At 54.7% G+C, this 18,776-nt stretch overlaps 1 long non-coding RNA gene across 1 annotated transcript; it reads left to right on the plus strand.

Moving 5' to 3' along the window:
* The first annotated feature begins 5,803 nt into the window (after window positions 1-5,803).
* Window positions 5,804-10,360, plus strand: LOC142826679 (uncharacterized). The gene is made up of 3 exons (XR_012900879.2): window positions 5,804-5,935; window positions 7,691-7,810; window positions 9,837-10,360. It is a non-coding gene; the product is annotated as an uncharacterized LOC142826679 (long non-coding RNA).
* Window positions 10,361-18,776: the final 8,416 nt, after the last annotated feature.

Here is an 18,776-nt window from a genome sequence, read left to right on the forward strand (position 1 = left end):
CCCCAATCCCCCTTCCTCATAACCTTGTGATCCCCCACAGCTCCTTTTTGGACCAGGACTCTACAAATACAACCCTGGGACATTCCAGATGTACAGAGCTCAAGCCGTGACATTGATGATTTTTAAAGGCCTATGACTGACTTTGGTAGGGCCCTAAACACGAGACTCAGCTATTGGGGATCGCACCGTGTGTCATCTGTATTGCTGAGCCGGGGCTCCAGGAGCCGTAACTCACCCAGCGACCTGCTTTCCCCAGTGAGGAACTAAACCCCTCTCTGTAAAGCTTCCCCTGGTGCTAACTGCGGGGCCAACGGACATGCCAGGCCCTTGGGTAAGGCGGGCGTGGAGAGGGCCCGGGCAGAAGGGGCAGGGCTGGGGGCAGCCAGCTCTGAGCACTGCCCATGGTGCGCCGTGCTGGCCACCCCCAAGCCCGGGTGCTGCCCAGGGCGCACCACACAATGGTTTATAGGCACCTTGCATGGCTGGGGGGTCAGGCCGGGTGTGGCTGAGGCTGAGGGGGGGCCAGTTCTGTGCGGGGAGTGGGGCTCGGGTGAAGGTTGGAGCAGCTCGGGCCAGCCCCATGAGGTGAGGGGGGAAGGGCTCAGCTTAGCCCCATGTGGTGTCTAGTATTCCCGGTGGGAAATATGGACACCCTGCCCCCCAACCCCTGTGGGGCTGAAGCCCTGATCCCCGGTGCCCTCCCCGGGAAGTGGTCAGACACACAGTGGCCCACCCAGACCTGTGCTGCCAGCTTGACCCTTTCCCTCGAGGGCAGGGCCATGGGGCACCCCACAGCGCCCCCCCCGGCTCAGGATCCCCCTGACTCCCTCTGGCCAGCGCCCCCTGCAGCCCCACCCGTAGCACAGCACCCTGCCCGCAGCCCCACAACAGCCCAGAACCCCCACTCCCTAGCTCCCCCCCATCTTTCCTGCCACTCTCCCACCACGCCCTGCCTCCTGGCCACCCCCACGGGCCCTGCTGGGGAGCGACTGTGTTGGCCAGGATGAGCCGGCAGTGCAGCCGGGGCCGGGCCTGGAGCAGGGAGTCGCTCCAGCCCTTTCATTGGAAGTCCCCCTCGGCCCAAGCAACTTGAAAGGGCCTGGGTCTGTGGGCCGTGGCCGCAGCTGGGAGCTCCCTGCTGCGGTTAAAACCCACCCCAGGCCAGCAGCAGCGAGGGGCACCCAGGGCTGCCAACGGGGGGCAAAAAAAAAGCAGCTGCTTGGGCCCTTCAGATGGCTAGCAGAGCTCTGGGTGGCATGGGGGCCAGGAGCCAGCCCCCTTCACCTTGCCCAGGGCAATTCCGTCAGCAGGCCTGGCCTACACTCGGCTAACAAGCTGCCTTCTTGTCTGCTCCACTCAGGCTGGTTCAGACCCTCCTTTCACGAGACCAAGCCAGCCGGCAGTAGGGTTGCCAGATGGTTTCACCAAAAATACCGAACACCCCCTCCCCCCCCCCAAGAAAAAACAACAACAAAACACCGGGGAAAAATTCTCTTGAGGAAAAAAAAAAGGGGGGAGACCAAAGTTGTTGAACAAAAAAAAAAAAAAGACCCTGAGATTTAAGCTAAAAAAAAAAAAAAACCAGCATGGCCCCTTTAAGAAAAGGCTTTTTGCCGGTGGCCATCTTGTTTTCCTGATCGGAGCCAGAAGACAGCGCCTCTGCGGAACCAGATAACCGCAGGGATCGGGGACGGGGGGGGGGGGGTGAGCCCCGTTGCTGAGTGTGTGTAGGATTGCCAGGTGTCCAGTATTTTCGCCTCCTGGCCGGGGGAAAAAAATCCGAACATCCCGGACATTTTAGGTACTTAGCAGAGTCCACCCTGGCTCTTCGTCGACAACAAAGGGAGGGGGGAAAAGGCAGAAGTCTCTCGCAGGGATGGAAGTGTTTTGACATCAAAACTGGGCGGTTTTCCCCACAAAAGTTGCATCGTAGAGCGTACGCGCTCACTGTTTGGTTAATAAAAGGCAGGTTTTGGCGACAAAACAAGCCAGTGGAGACAAGGCTGAAGACGTGAGGCACATGGCAGGAGACCCTGGCTAGCAGGAGCAGCCATGGATCAGTGGGTTGCGTCTCTTGCTATCCGAACATGCAAGGAGCCAGGGGCCAAACCTCTCCAGTGAGTTATTTCAAGTGTACCTACCCGACAACCCTGCCCAGTCATTGCGAAAAGGTGAAGGGCCCCCCTGACGCAAACTAAGAGCCGGCAAGGTCTCCAGCTTAGGGGGTAACATTTGTATCGGAGAATCAAGATAAATCCCAAGCAGCAACCAAGAGCCACCAGACCCCTCAATGTGGGGCTCACCCTAGTTTTGTGATGCTGCGTGTAGACCCTCCCCACCCCCCCGGGGGAATTCTAGCCCCATGGGCCCTTCCTTTCAACTCCTCTGCAAAGCCGGCTTGACGCCTTGCTCCCGGGGGACCCTGTCAGTTGACCTGGGTGGGGATTAGTTTTGCTTTGAGAATTTGGGTTATTGCTCAATGCCAGTGCCCTGATGCAATGCCAGCACATCGGCTCCTTGCTGAGCACGTGCAGGGCTGGGCACGTGTTAATTGCAATGTTTAATTAGAGGCCTGTCCCTCTTGGCTGACGTGCTGTTACCTATGTCCAGCTATGCCCACGTGTTCCCCTTAACATGAAAGCCAAGTGAGGAGTGACACGTTTTCTTCCCCCCGGCACATCCAGAGGTTCTCAAACGTTTTGGCTGGCTCAATGCAAAGCTTGGCATGGACCACCAGTGGCTAATGGAAACGTGCCGTTAATTGCGTAATTACGGCTGAGCTATTTTGCTAGGGCTGCAGCTGGGGAAAACGGTTTAATTTAAATTAGGAAAGAGATGAAGCCTCTTAACTTTCTCCTGTTAGTTTATCAGGCTTTGTTTTAAATAAAGTAAAATATTAATAGATGTCCAGCACAAAAGGTTCCCATGTTTTCTTCGTTTATGGCAGGGGCAAGGAACCTATTTTGGGTCGGGGGCCTCTGACCCACAGAAAAATCAGTTGGGGGCCACACAAAAGAGAAGCAAAAAACTCTTCCCAACCCCCCCAGCTCTCACTTGTGGCCCCCAACTGAGACACCTCACTCCTCTGGCACTCCAGCCCCACAGGGCGAGGGGAGGGGACAGGGCGGACTCTGGTTCAGGGCTTCCCATAGGCCAGATTGACTTTTCTGGGGTTCCAGGGTTAGTGGATTTTGGGGCCCCCTTAGGCTCTGAAGTGGGGTCAAAAAAAGGGGTTGTGTGCGGGACAGGGCTGCCCTCGAGTGGGATGGGGGTGCAGGATCTGGGGGTGAGGTGGGGTGCAGGAGGGGGTGAGGAGGGCAGGGTCTGGAGTGGAGTTTGGCAGCAGGAGAGGGCTTGGGGTGAGGGTACAAGAGGGAGCTTGGCGGCAGGAGAGGGTGTGGGATGGGGATGCGAGAGGGAGAGTGGGAGGGGATGTGGGGTGGGGGTGTGAAGGAGCTTGGAGGCGGGAGAGGGGGTGGGGTGGGGGTGCGAGAGGGAGTTTGGAGGATGGAGGGGATGTGGGTGAGGGTACAAGAGGGAGTCTGGGGGCGGGAGGGGATATGGGGTGGGGGTGCGAGAGGGAGTTGGGGGGGACGGGTGTGAGGGGGGGAATTTGGGGGCAGGAGGGGGTGTGGGGTGGGGGTGTGAGAGGAGTTTGGAGGCAGGAGGGAGTATGGGGTGGGGGTGCGAGAGGGAGTTTGGGGGGAGGGGTGTAGGGTGGGGGTGCGAGAGGGAGTTTGGAGGTGGAAGGGGGTGTGGGGTGGGGCGCGAGAGGAGCTTGGGGGCGGGAGGGGGGTGGGGTGGGGGCGCAAGAGGGAGCTTGGGGGCAGGAGAGGGGGTGGGGTGGGGACGTGAGAGGGAGCTTGGGGGCAGGAGAGGGGGTGGGGTGGGGGCGTGAGAGGGAGCTTGGGGGCAGGAGAGGGGGTGGGGTGTGGGTGGGAGGGGTGTGGGGTGGGGGCGCAAGAGGGAGCTTGGGGGCGGGAGGGACTCGGGGGAGTAACACAGAAGAGGCGAGAGGGTGCGAATGGGGCCCATAGCTGCACGTCCAGCCCCGTGGGGCTGTCGGTGGTTGTGCTCCCCGTGGCAGGGGAACACGGGTGCCTTTCGGGGTTCAGAGGGAGATGTGGGGCCCGATGGCAGCGCGATGGCGCTGGAGCCGAGAGGAGAACAGCCATTCGCTTTTCTATGCCGGTGTCGAGGCGGCTCTATGGCTTAGAACCGCACCGCCAGCCGGGGTTCAGTGTCACGCAGGGGAGAGGCCTCCCTCGGCCCGGCCTGATTTCCGGCTCTCCCCGTGAGGTGTCGCCTGCAACGGAGGGGTCAGGACAGGGGCTGGAGGAGGCTGGTCCGTGGCACAGAGGAGCCCCAGACAGACGCGGCTGGGGGAAGTAACGCAGGGGGCTGAGCTGCCGGCAGAGAGGCGCGCTGGCATTTAAAGCTGGGGACCCGGAGGGGGGCCAGTGTCCCAGCTCTGATGCCAGGGGGCGCTGCGGATTACCGAACGATGGGCAGACCTGCCAGATATCGGGGGAGGGGGTGCGCAGCGCCTGCAAAGGGGCTGAAACCCTCATTCACACAGAATACGGTGCAAAGTGGGTCGCGCTGTGGTGGGGGAAAGGAGGGAGGCAAAGAAGAGGGGAGCAAAGGGAAGTGCAGCCACTGTAAAGGGAAATTGTATCCCCCCCCTCACATCTTCCCTCTGCTCCCCTCAGCCCCTTGATTCCCCGCCCCCCAGCCTGATCTCCTGCATTGCCCCCTTTGCATATCTTCTGCCGACCCGTTTTGCGGAAGAGGTTTTGCTGCTAAAACGCCCCATGTAGACGGGGGCCGTTTGTCTGAAAAAAACCCTTTTGTGCAAGACCCCGTAAACCTCATTTTTTGAGGAAGAAGGGATCTTGCACAAAAGGGGGTTTTTTTCCCCAACAAACGGCCCCGTCTACATGAGATTTTTTAGTGGCAAAACCGCTTTTGCAAAAAGGATCGGCAGAAGATATAAAAATGAGAGCGCAATTTGCATATCTTCTGCTGCAAAAAAACCGGCAGTGTAGATTCAGTCCCAGTATAGACAGCGGCCAATGCCAGGTGCTCCAGAGGGACTGAACAGAACACGGATGTGATCCCTCCCTTATCATCCGTTCCCAGCCTCTGGCAAACAAAGGCTAGGGATACCATCCCTGCCCATCTTGGCTAGTAAGTATTGATGGGCCTGTCTTCCAGGAAATTGTCTAGATCTTTTTTAACCCTGTTAGTCTTGGCCTTCACATCCTCTGGCAAGGAGTTCCACAGGTTGACAGTGCGTTGTGTGAGTCAGTATTTCCTTTTGTTTATTTGCAACCTGCTGCGTATTTAAAATAAAAGTCACGTATCCGTCCCTGAGTTGTGGAGAGTGTAAAATGCTCAAACACCTCGTGGGTGGACAGTATCTTTCTAATTGCTCGGGCTCCTTTACCCGACTTTACTAGTGTGAGTCCTAACACAACTGGGGGGAAGCAGGACACCTCCAGCTATTACCACAGCTCTGCTCAAGAAGTGATGTCCACAGTCTTATGATGCTTCCTTAAAAGAATCACTAGGCTTACAGTCTGGGGTGTGACCTCATCCCTAACCCCTCCCAGCTGCCCCCTGGCACTCAGCCCCCTTGAGGCCACGCAAGCTGGGACCACGGCCATGCGGGAAAAGCAAGAACTTGGTTCCCATGAGGCGTCAGCGCCCCATAAGCCTGCAGCAACTCCCTGGCACAGCTGCCACGTGGATCGGTGTTGTTCCTAGTGATCCAGCCCGAATCAGGAACAGAGCATTAAAATTGCTGCCTTCGTAGTCACAGGTGCCCTGGGGAGGTACATATGCTGCCTGGGCAGTGTGGGCTGAGGAATGCAAGCCAAGATGAGGCTGTGCTTGTCCGTCTTGCTGGCTGCGGTCCTGTGCGCTGGGCAAGGTGAGGTTTCCAGCAATTCTCTTGGGCCGGACAATGCAAGAGAGGATGGGGATGCGGGGGAGGTAGGGGATTGTATTCTGAGATGACGTGTGTTGCTAGCGTTACGGCTTGGAGACCAGCATTTCTGGAGAGGACCGGAGGGGTCAGCTCTATCTAGCATCTGATTCCAGAATAGAGTCTTCCCTCCCCCTGCAGCCGCCAGCGTGATGTGTCTCAGCTGTAAGTGAAATAACTTTGTGGACCCTTTCTGTACAATGGATTCCATCCATTCCTGGCCTGGTCCCAGCCCTATCCGACTACCGAAAGCCTGGCAACGCCAGGCGGACCGCGTGCGTCACTGTGCCCCGCTGTCCACCGAGGCCGATCACACTTTCCTATCTCAGAGAATGACGCACGCCAGTCTCGTGTGCATAGAATTGCACAAGTGCTCTTGTGCATTCGTTGTGGGAGGGTTTTCCTGCTAGGAAGCGTTGATGCCGAGCACCGTTGGATGTACAACCGTAAAGTGCAGGGATCTGGCATAGAAACTAGGGATGTGAAAAATGAACCGGTTGCCCAGTTAGCATCACTCTAAACAGGTAGGCTGTGTCTGCACTGGCACCCTTTTCCGGAAATGCTTAAAACAGAACAGTTTTCCGTTATAAGTATTTCCGGAAAAAGTGCGTCTACATTGGCAGGATGCTTTTCCAGAAAAGCCCTTTTTCCGGAAAAGCGTCCGTGGCCAATGTAGACACGCTTTTCCGGAAAAAAGCCCCAATCGTCATTTTTGCGATTGGGGCTTTTTTGCGGAAAAGACTACTGTGCTGTCTACACTGGCCCTTTTCCGGAATAGTTTTTCCCGAAAAGGACTTTTGCCCGAACGGGAGCAGCATAGTTTTTCTGGAAAAACAATGACGATTTTACATTAGATCGTCATTGCTTTTCTGGAAAAGCAAGCGGCCAGTGTAGACAGCTGGCAAGTTATTCCGGAAAAGCGGCTGCTTTTCCGGAATAAGTGGCCAGTGTAGACACAGCCGTAATGTTTATTGGTTCCAGTTAAGTGAAGCAGCCATGGGCAAAGGGCTGCGTCAGTGTCGCAGGGGGTCCACCGCAGGGGGCTCTGGCCACAGGAAGACCGCCCTCCCCACAGCCAGCCTGCAGCGGTCCCCAGTCCAGGACCCCACATTGGTCGCTTAAGCAGTTAAACATTGGGGAAACTTACTGGTTAGCCAGTTAACTGATTAACCGGGATTTAACATCCCAATTAGAAACCCCTGTGCCAATCAGTTATTTTCGGATGGGTGTTGAAAAGTGCGAAGGTTGGACATCCCTGGTCTGGTATCCTTAGGACCGGACTGAGCCAGGATGAGGGATTTTGCTGGACCAGGGGAGGTCATTTCTGGCCCCCCGTCCCCAGCCCCTCCAGCCTTAGCCTGCTGTCCCCCTCTCCCCGCCACCAGCCCTGATGCCCTGCCGGCTCCACTGGGCCACATGCCAGACTCCCAGCCCGCTGCTGGCAGCCTGCAGGATTCCCAAACACCAGCCCTCCGTTGAGACTTTCTGGTCCTGGAAGACCCACGGTCCTGCTAGTGTTGCTGGACCAAAGAGTCTCTCAGTTTAGAGAGGTAACCTGTATTGTAATGTGGGTTAGGTGTTTATGAGCAGACAGGTTGGCAGATGGAGGAACGGGGGGGGGGGGGGTGTCATGTGTTACAGACCTTTGTGAGCTCTCATCAGAACATGCCTGTGATCTGCATCGTGTTTTCCCTCCCTTAGCTCACTCACTAAAATGCTACACGTGCATGGCCCAGTCCAGCAATGACCAGTGTCTGGCACCCACTGACTGCGACAACGGTGACAAATACTGTGTAACAATAACCGGCACTGACAAGTCCAGTAAGTTGCAGCATTTAGGGGCTGGCAGAGTGTCTGCCTACTGATCTGGGCACAGCACTGAGAACTGGGAATGCTTGCATTAATTCCACATGCTGTATGACACTGACTCTTCCCATGGCCTTGGTCACATCACTTCCACTCCTTCTGCCCCACTTTTCCCAGCTTTGGAAAGAAATAATCATATTCAGTCAGCCTACTTCACTAGGGTGCTGGGAGACTTAATCAAGGTTTGTTTACTAGGATAGCCCTATATAATTGCTAAGTAGTCTCCTTATTAAGAACCAGGAAGCACATCATTAAAAAAGCACTGCAGTCCATCTGGAACTGTACAAAGTCCCTGCAATTCATGGAAGTCAGTGCGTGTTCCAAGCAGAGGACTCAGTGGCTGTGTCTAGACTGGCCAGTTTTTCCGGAAAATCAGCCGCTTTTCCGGAAAAGCGTGCCAGCTGCCTACACCGGCCGCTTGAATTTCTGCAAAAGCACTGACTTCCTACTGTCTGAAATCAGTGCTTCTTGCGGAAATACTATTCTGCTCCCCTTCAGGCAAAAGGGCCAGTGTAGACAGCTGAGATTTGTTTTCTGCAAAAAAGCCCCAATCGCGAAAATGTCGATCGGGGCTTTTTTGCGGAAAAGCACGTCTAGATTGGCACGGATGCTTTTCTGCAAAAAGTGCTTTTGCGGAAAAGCGTCCGTGCCAATCTAGATGCTCTGTTCCGCAAATGCTTTTAACGGAAAACTTTTCCGTTAAAAGCATTTCCAGAAAATCATGCCAGTCTAGACGCAGCCGGTATGTCTGGTTTTAGCTCTGAGTTGTGGCTGCCCGTGCATGGTCGTGTTGGGAACCCAGGAAGATGAAACACCCTTCCCAGAGCACGTCTGCAGGAGACCGTCAGAATTTTGACCTACCTCTTTGCCTGGGGAGCTGGCTGATGTTACCTGCTAGTGTTTTCCAGCCCCCAAGGGGAGTGGCCAGATGTGTGGGAGGAGGATGTTGCTGGACATCACCCACCCACTCCCAGTACAGCAGGGGGAAGAGCCTGACCAGGCAGAGCTGACTCCGGGATCTTCCCCGAGGCCAGTCTGACAGCGCTTTCTCCCTGCTGGTGCGGTATGGCGAGCCACCCAGGAGCTATTTGCAGTGGACCTTGTACCAGCTGCAAACAGTGGGAGTCCTGTCACCATCACAACCTGGCTCTTGGTCGCTCCTTGTTGGGAGAGGAGCGGCAGAGCAGACACCAACACCGTGTGTTTCCGTGCAGAGCAAAATAACCCCTCGGGTGCTTCGCTGGTCCCCATTGCCACTCCAAGCCTTTTATGCATTTATCTCGGCCGCACCTCTGTGAGAGAGGGCAGTGCCATTGAACAGGTGGGGAACGGAGGCAGAGATGTGCAAAGCTGCCTCACTACCGTTGCTTTCAATGGTACCTAAGCAACCAGGCCTTAAGGCCCCACTGGAACAGCAGGGAATTGGCTCTCCTCAAGCCAAAACAATGGCGGAAAAAATACGAAAAGCCGCACCAGAATTGTTGAGCAAAAAAAAAAAAAAAAAGGACCAGTTCTCCACAGCCAGAGTTGTTGAGAAAAAAAAAAAAAAAAAAAGGACGCTGCCCCTTTAAAAGCCACGAGCAGGCCACATCTGGCTCCCGTCAGTACAGGGGGCCAGGACCGGGGGCCAATTGTAGGGACACATGGGGCAGCTTCACGAGCCGGGGGGAGGCTTTGAGAGCCGCACTTTCAGGGGTGAAGAGCCACACGTGCCTCATGAGCTGGCCCTGCCCTGCACATCACAGCCTTGTGCTCTCTAGGAAGCAAGGGGCCAAGGACTCTATGGTTTGCCTTAACTCCGCGTGCAGCGTCCCACACGTGGTGCTGTGTAGGGAAGTGGCTGCTGTGATCATGAAGGTGTCTCAGGCCTTGCATGCCAGTGCAGCTAGTACATGAGCCTGCTCTCCCCACTAGGCCGGCTGACCGCCTTGAGGGCAAGGCAGCTGCACCCACGGCCGCCTATGTTTCTTTTTTGATGTAGGTTCTTCCGGGGCGACGTGCATCACCAAGCTGTGCCTGCCCATGTGTAAAGTAGACCCCCATAACCCCATGCTGGGCACGACGTCTATCTCGTGCTGCCAAGGGGACTATTGCAACCGGAGCGGGGCGACTGGCAGGAGCACCACGCGGTGGGGTAGGATTTGGGACAGTTTCATCTGGCTCCTTATCTGGACCGGCCAATGAGGTGTGAGCAAATCAGGGGCTTGTCTTGATCTCGTACGGAAATAACGTATCGCCCTTCCCACCACGGGGCTCCTCCCGGAGGCAGCTCTGCACACCCAGAACCTGCCTGGCCACATTCGTGGGGCTGGGGACACGGGAGGCCTCGCTGGAAAACGCTGCCCTCTCCAGACCAGCCTGGCTGGGCTCTAGCTTGTGAGCTCTTTGGAGTAGGGCCGCTGTTTTATTTATCTCTGTGGCACCTAGCAGAATGGGGTCCCGATCCCTGAATGGGTCCCACAGGTGCTACCCTAGTCTCTCTCCACACACACACACACACACACGTATCCGGCATTGCTCAAGTCTGTAATGAACACTGGGTTGTTGGTTTTTTTTTGGAAAAATAAATGAAAAATAGACATGCATTATTTCGATGACTGTATTTTTCGAAAATGAACGCTGGAGTGAGAATTTGGGGGTGAGGAGGAGCAGGGAGTGGCGGGCTTAGGGCAGAGGGCTGGGAGGTGTGGGGGGCCTCAGGTCAGGGGGAGGGGGTGCTGAAGTCAAGGAAGGTGGGAGGTGCAGGACTCAGGGCCGGGGGCTCAGGGTACGGGATAGGGTTGCCAGGTGTCCGGTATTGACCCGGACAGTCTGGTATTTTTGCCTCCTGTCTGGTTAAAAAAAATGCAGAAAATACCGGATACCTAAAATGTCTGGTATTTTCTGGGGGTTTTCCCAGCCAGGAGGCAAAAATACCGGACTGTCCGGGTCAATACCGGACACCTGGCAACCCTACGACACACTCAGCAACTGGGCCCAGCCCCCGTCCCCCCGAATGCCTGCCCCCCTGCTTACCTGGTTCCGCAGGGAAGCTGCCTTCTGGCTCAGTCAAGAAAACAAGATGGCCCTATTCTGACTCTTAAAGGGGCCATGCTGTTTTAATACTGTTTTATTTTTACTTTTTTTTTTTGCTCAACAACTTTGGTCTCCCCCTTTTTTTCCCCCCTCAACAGAATTTTTAACCAGCTGTTTCTTTTTGGGGGGGGGGGAGGGTGTTCGGTATTTTTGGTTAAACCATCTGGCAACCCTAGTAGGGGACTGGGAGGAAGGGGACCTCCCGTAGCAGTGAGGGTGGCAGTGACTCCTCCCAGGGGGCCGGGGCAGTGCTCCCCTGCCAGCCGCCCCACCCAATTGCCCTCCGCCACAGCTTGCAGGATGTCGGAGACCAGGGTCCAGAGGCCGCTGCCCCCTCCAGCAACTCTCCCTGCCCCCCCAGATCCTGCAGGCTGTCTGGGGAGGGGCCAGGCTCTGGGCGGATCTCCACGGGGGAGGGGCAGGCTCCAGGTCTGGGCCAGGGGGCACCTTCCCGGTGTGCGGACAGGCAAGATGATGGAGCCCCGGCCCTGTTGGCCGCTCTGTGTGCTGCCGCTGTCCCCAGTGGCCGCTCTCAGTATCACGGCCCTTCCCTCTCTCTGCCCCCTCCCTTTCCAGGTTATGGGGAACAGTCCCATTCCCGGCACTTCCCGTTTTCCTGGCACAAACAGCCCCCGGCCTTGGTTCAAGTTAAAGTAAGAGGAAGCTGCCTACCAAATGTGGTGGTCCTAGCTCTTACGGTCTAGGAGGCGTTCTTGAATAGACAAACAAGCCGACGCACCGACGGACAGATGCGCGCTCTCTCGCTCTGTAGATTTTAGAGTGCATCCGTCCGTGTGTCTGTCTGTCAGGAGCGAACAGGCCTCTCTGGTGGCTGGTTGGGTCTACGGGGGAGAGAACAGGCCCTGGTGTGTTTGGGTGTGTGGCTCCCTGAAGGCAAGGTGGTAGGGTGGGTTCCCGTGTGGCCTAGGGGATAGGGCCCTTGCCTGGGAAGCACAGGGTCGTGGGTTCTAGTCCCAGATCAGGTCAATGATTGGAGGAGCGAGAACTCAAGAGAACAGCCACCCTCCTGTACCCACACATCCCCAAGGTCCTGGCCTGAAGCACCCAGGCAGCACCGGGTGAGTCTGCTGGCCATACGCAATGGGATGAGATGCCAACAACCATTGCCTGACAGGTGGGCTGGGGATTTCGGTGTGAGCCAGTCGCTCCCAAGGAATGTGCTGATGCAGCAGAAGTCAGGGGCTGTCTGTCGGGAGAGCGGAGACTGTCCGTTCCTCACGCTGAGATTCATGGGACTCCTGAGAGCCCCTTCCCCCGCCGGAAATTTCTGGCCTTGCCTGGGAATAAACACCTCCAAGGAGCGTCCGTTCCTCACAGTCTGTTCCAAAAGCACCGTGGGACTGATGAAACGAGTGGGCGTAATCCCCCAGGGGCCCGAGGTGGCTGTCACAAGGTCCTCCGAGCGTGTGTCACAGGGTCCTCCGAGTGTGGACTGAGGCAGCCACCCCAAACTGTCCAATGCTCCGGGTACATCCCCACCACAAATACACTGTGTGGCGTTCTGGTCCTCCCCCCTCAAAAAAGACAGCAAGGGTTAAGGGACCACATGCATGAGGCAAGGTTTACAAAGCTGGGGCGGTTCAGCTTAGAAAAGGGACCACAACGGGGGGATAGGATAGAGGACTCTGAGAATTGTCTACTTCTGCCACAGCAGCCTCTCGACTGCCAGCATCTGGCACATGGGGCCATTCCTGCCACACTGGCGGTGGCAGTCCCAAGGTGGGCGGAGTGTCCCTCCCCTCTTGTTCACCATGAGAAGGAGTCAGAGCCTCACCCAGCCCTCTGGCCACTCGGGCAGCGCAGCCGAAGGAGGGAGCCAGGACCCGTCGGACGGTCGGGCAGTGACACCGGACTCAGCCAGGCTGCAGGGGGAGACAGGCCCCGCCAGGCGTGGGCGAGCCAGAAGGTGACTCAAAGCTGCTGCAGAAGGTCCCGCCCGCAATATTTCAGCAGAACCACGCTCCTTCTGGCTGACGCGCGGGAGCTCCAAGAGCAAATCACAACACGCTGCAGAACTTTCTGCAAAGCGGCCGGGGTGGATCTGAGGGTGCGATTTCTGCGGAGAAGAATAACTCCAGGGGACGACGCCCACGGTGATGCATGATTGAGGCATAAGCACCAGATGGGAGTGTTAAGTTGGGCTGGGATCTGGTCTTGCAGTCCTGCTGCTATTGTTCCACCTGCGGAGCCAAGCACAGCGGCACCTGACAGATCTGAGCCATCTGGGTTGGTGGTGTTCCTTCAGCAACCAACTTTTCCCACGCCCTGATCAGCTCCTGGGGTGCATGCCAAGGCGAGGACAGTCAGCTATTCCATCAGTACGGACATGCGGGCTAAGCACTCTCATTTAGGGATGGAAAAGATCGGTTTCAAAATGTAACCGCGGAACCTCTACAAATTTCCTAGCGGTTACACGCACCGTGGGCTCTTCAATATAAACCTTATGTACGAGCTGGTTTCCTGGCTGCTGGTCCCACTTCTGGGGAGCTGGCTTCGCCGTGGTCACTGCAATATGATTTTATATGGCAGAGTCCACAGCGTGGGATGCCAGCCAGCTCCCCGGGAGCAGGAGTGGGAGCCGGCATGTCACTGTAACGGAAACCGATCAGCTGATGCTCGTCGGCTAACCATGTTAACAATTACACTGTGATATCCTTACCAATCTTACCTGCTTTTCTCCTGGTCTGTGCGTGATCTCAAAGCCACATTCAAGCAGCGTCTGCAGTTTTCTGAGCAGCTGCACCCTCCATCTGACCAACCCCCCTCCGGGGTCCCTCCTCTTCCTTGATGTCATAGAATCCTAGAAGTGGAAGAGACCTCGAGAGGTCATCAAGTCCAGTTCTCTGCCCTCACTACAGGACCAAGCACCATCTAGATCATCCCTGACAGGTATCTATCTAACCTGCTCTTAAATATCTCCAGAGATGGAGATTCCACAACCTCCCCAAGCAATTTAATCCAATATTTAACCACCCTGACAGAACGTTTTTCCTAATGTCCAATCTAAACCTCCCTTGCTGCAGTTTAAGCCCATTGCTTCTTGTTCTATCCTCAGAGGCCAAGATGAACAAGTTTTCTCCCTCCTCCTTATAACACCCTTATAGCTACCTGAAAATCGCTATCATGAGCAAGACAGGAGAAGTCATTCTTCCGCTCTACTCTGTGCTGGTTAGGCCTCAGTTGGAGTATTGTGTCCAGTTTTGGGCACCGCATTTCAAGAAGGATGTGGAGAAATTGGAGAGGGTCCAGAGAAGAGCAACAAGAATGATGAAAGGTCTAGAGAACATGACCTATGAGGGAAGGCTGAAATAAATGGGTTTGTTTAGTTTAGAAAAGAGAAGATTGAGAGGGGACATGACAGCAGTTTTCAGATATCTAAAAGGGTGTCATGAGGAGGAGGGAGAAAACGTGTTCATCTTGGCCTCTGAGGATAGAATAAGAAGCAATGGGCTTAAACTGCAGCAAGGGAGGTTTATGTTGGACATTAGGAAAAAGTTCCTAACTGTCAGGGTGGTCAAACACTGGAATAAATTGCCCAGGGAGGTTGTGGAATCCCCATCTCTGGAGATATTTAAGAGCAGGTTAGATAAATGTCTATCAGGGATGGTCTAGACAGTATTTGGTTCTGCCGTGAAGGCCGGGGACTGGACTCGATGACCTCTCGAGGTCCCTTCCAGTCCTAGTGTTCTATGATTCTATGATTCTATGTCCCCTCTCGTGTCAGCCAAATACGGACTCAACCCCAAATGCCAGATCTCCTTGCCCTTCCCTTGCCAGGGTTAAGCCTAGGGCCGGAGATGGACTTTGCCCCCCTGGGGAAAGGTCAGCAAGCTTGGATAATGCTGGACCCACTAGGGAAGCAAATTCCAGCATGGAAGCACTGGTTTTCATAGCTTTTGTGTGGCTTGAAGGCCAAAGCCCGTAAGAACATAGACACTGCCAGACTGGATCAGATCGCTGGGCCATCTCGCCCAGTATCCTGCCTCTGACAGTGCCTGGTTTCAGAGCACCAGGGAGCCTGTAAAGACCAGGGCAATTTTGGAGTGAATCCCTAATATTCCACTCCTAGCAGTCAGTAGTTTAGGGTCACCCCAAGCACCGGAGTTCCCTCATTGACCACGTTGGCTAATAGCCATGAGCAGGCCTATTCTCTGTGAACTTTTCTAGCTGTTTGTAACCCCGTTCTATTTTTGGCCGTCTTAACATCCCCTGGCAGTGAGTTCCACAGGTTGACAGCGCATTGTGTAAAAAAAAATCTTTCCTTTTCATCACACCTTCTGCCTGTGAGTGTCATTATATAACCCCTGGCTTCTGTAGTGTGGGAAATGGCAAAGAATGTATCTCTATTCACTTTTCCCACCCCATTCATGGTTTAGTAGACCCCTATTAGATCTCCCCCTTAGAGATATTCTTTTCTAAACTGAACAACCTAATCTTTTTAGTCCCTCTCATATAACAGATTTGCCAAACCCTAGATCATCTTTATGGCTTTTCCCCAAACCGTTTCCAGGCCCACGATACACAGGCACCGACTTTTATTTTTTCTTGGTGGGGGCTCCACTCCTGTACTGCCTTTTTGTCCACTTCTGGCAGGAGGCCAACGTTTTCAGAGAACGAATCCTAGAGCTGTGGGGTTAGACGGGACGGCCAGGGTCATCCAGACTAACCCACTGGGCAGAGTCAGGGTTTGTTGTGTCTAATCTACACCCAGGTTGGATGGTTCCCCAGCCTCCTTTGGAAAACACCCCATGAAGGAGCTTCTACTACCTACCTAAGCTTCTGCGCTTCTATCCTACTGTTCCGGCTGTCAGGATGGTTTTCCTGAGATTTAAATCGGCACGGCTGTGGTTTGAACCTGCTGCCTCTTGTCCTGCCCTGTGAGGCCAGAGAGACCAACTTTTCTCCATCACTTGTCAGGGCAGCTTTTCAAGCCTTTGAAGACTCTTATCACAACCCCCCTTAACGGCCTCTCTTCCAAACTAAACAGGCCCAATAAATGGGGGATGACTTATCTGGGCAGGAGGCACTTTGGTGGTGTGAATATTCAGGGTTGGGGGTTCCCCTCCAGCTATGTGAACTGCAACACAGCCAGAGTGTGACTGTGATGAATTCGAAAACAATGAATCTACAGCACCTTAGAGACGCACAAACATATCTCGTGAGCTTGTGTGGGCACAACCCACTTCCTTGGGTAACAAGTATGGAGCGAGGGGCACAGGGTTAGGGTTAGGGTTGGTGGTGCTTACACGCAGGGCTGGATTAAGGGGGGTGCTAGCTAGGCAGCTGCCTGGGGTGCCAACCTATGGGGGGATGCCGTGCGCCCGATTGCAGCTGTAAGGTGTGCAGCGTGCCGGGGGGCAGAGCCACGCATGCGCCGTGCGTCGCCTGCCCGCTGCCCGGGGCGCAGGAGGGTCTGGAGCCTACAAGTCTCATGATACTATTTGTATATTTGTGTGAGTCTCTAAGGCAGGGGTGGGGGACCTATTTTGGGTGGGGGGGGGCTGCTGACCCACAGAAAAATCAGTCTGGGGAGGGCCCTCACATAGGAGAGAAGCAAAAAACCCCCCCAAACACACACCTCACTGACATGGCCCCCGAGTGAGAAGCATGAAGACACTCCCCGCATCCCCATCACACACTAGGGCAGCGGTTCCCAAACGTTTCGGCATCACGCCCCCTTTTTGATTTTTGAGACACCCTCACGCCCCCCACCCCCACCCCATAGCAGCAAAACTTGTTAAGCAAAAAAAAAAAAAAAAAGGAACTAACCGGGGCCGAAAAACAAAAATAGCAGCGAAACTTAGGGGGGGGGGGGGGGGAGGAGTTCGGTCACCTCACCCTCCCCGGAATTTCTTCACGCCCCCCCAGTTTGGGAACCCATGCATTAGAACCTGAGGGGGAGGGAGGTTATAGATTGTGTGTGCTCCATGGGGGGACGGCAGGGGGACTGGAGCACCAGCGTGGGGTCCCTCATGCTGGGGGAGGGGAGAGCCGGATCCAGGCAAGCAGGGGGCCGTATCCGGCCCGGGGGCCTTACGTTCCTTACCCTGGCACTAAGGTGCTACAGGACAGGACTAGGGTGTCCAGTATTTGAGCTTTCTGGTCGGGAAACAAATTGAGAACCGTCCAGTATTCTCTCAATGGGATGGAATGTGGATTGTGATGTCATGTCAAGTGTGTCCAGTGATAGCAATGTAGCCGTGTTAGTCTGCTGTAGCTGAAACAAAATACAGGACTGTGTAGCACTTTAAAGACTAACAAGATGGTTTATTAGATGACGAGCTTTCGTGGGCCAGAGTGTGTCCAGTGGTTTTGTTGAAACTATCTGGCAACCCTAGACAGGACGATGGCTGTTTTTTTAGTTACAGACTAACAGGGCTCCCCCTCGGAGATTTTTCAATAAAACTCTGATGAATTTGGAAGGCCTTTGCCCAAGGAGTTTGTTTCTCAAGGGAGGCAGGATGATGAAGGTAACAGAAACCTTGTCATTAGCAAATCCCGTCTGGTGCTCCAGAGAAAAGATAAGAAACAGAAGGCCGGCTAAACAGGGGAGCTCGGAAGCAGAGTTTGGGAGGGGGTAGATACACTTAACAACCCTAAAACCCCAAACTACCTGCTTTAAAAAATAAACAGTAAGAAAGGATAAGCCTCAGGAACGAAAAGAGAGGAGGCAGGCAGAAGGCCAGAAGTAGAGAGGGGGCTATCCTATTTATTGCCCCCAATGTAGCATATATGGTTACCTGCCCTCTGGGTAAAAACAAAAGGAAAAGCTAGGTAGCACTTTAAAGACTAATAAGATGGTTTATTAGGTGATGAGCTTTCGTGGGCCAGACCCACTTCCTCAGATCATATTCTGGAAGAGTATTGGCATGACCATAACCAGGGCTCAACAAACTACAGAATCTACTCGCCCGTGGTGAGTAGATTTCAGCCGTGCGCCCTGTTTTCCGGTGGCGCGTGCATGTGCAATGCGGCTCTTGCTCGCACAGTGCAGGGCTGGCGAGTGGCTTTCGCTGCCGTTTGTCAAGCCCTGATCATATATACCAAAGAAATACAATAAAAAAGTGAACACATTCTTGAACTGACAAATCAGACTTTAGTACAGAAGATGGGGTGAGGGAGAGGAAGGGTGGGAATAGCTATTTGAGTCCATGAATGGCTAATCTGGGGTGATAAGTGGGGAGGCTATCTTCGTAATGGGTAAGGTAATTAGCATCTTTATGAAGGCCCTCTGGGCAGGGGGTGTATGTCTGCATTCGGTGCAAGGAACACCTGGCCCTCAGGGAGCGTGTGTGGGCTTTGGAGAACAGGGTGGCTGAATTGGATTTGCTCAGGGATGCAGAGTGGCGCATAGATAAGACTTTCTAGGACAGGGTAGAATGGTCCCACCCCAAGTCAGACAGCCTCTGTGGTGGGTGAAAGTCTCAGGAGGGGGGGCTCTTATCACTGGAGAGAGAGATCTTGGAGTCACTGTGGATAGTTCCCGGAAAACAGCCACTTTGTGTGCAGTGGCCTCAAAAAAGCAAACAGAATGTGAGGACAAAAACAACAAATGGTCCGGTAGCACTTGATAGACGAACAAACCACGTCAATGGGATCATGCTCCATCTACATGTTTTGTTCGTCTATGAAGTGCTACCGGACCATTTGTTGTTTTATTCTGTAACCGACTAACTCGGCTACGCCCTGAAGCGCCCGCGAATGTTGGGAATCTTTTACAAAGGGATAGAGAGTAAGACAGAGAATATCTTCCTGCCTCTGTATAACTCCCTGGCACACCCACATCCTGGATACTGCGGGCAGCTGTGGTCACTGCATTGCAAAA

Source organism: Pelodiscus sinensis, chromosome 2 (genome assembly GCF_052426305.1).
Source record: "Pelodiscus sinensis isolate ZL-2025 chromosome 2, ASM5242630v1, whole genome shotgun sequence".
NCBI lineage: Eukaryota > Metazoa > Chordata > Testudines > Trionychidae > Pelodiscus > Pelodiscus sinensis.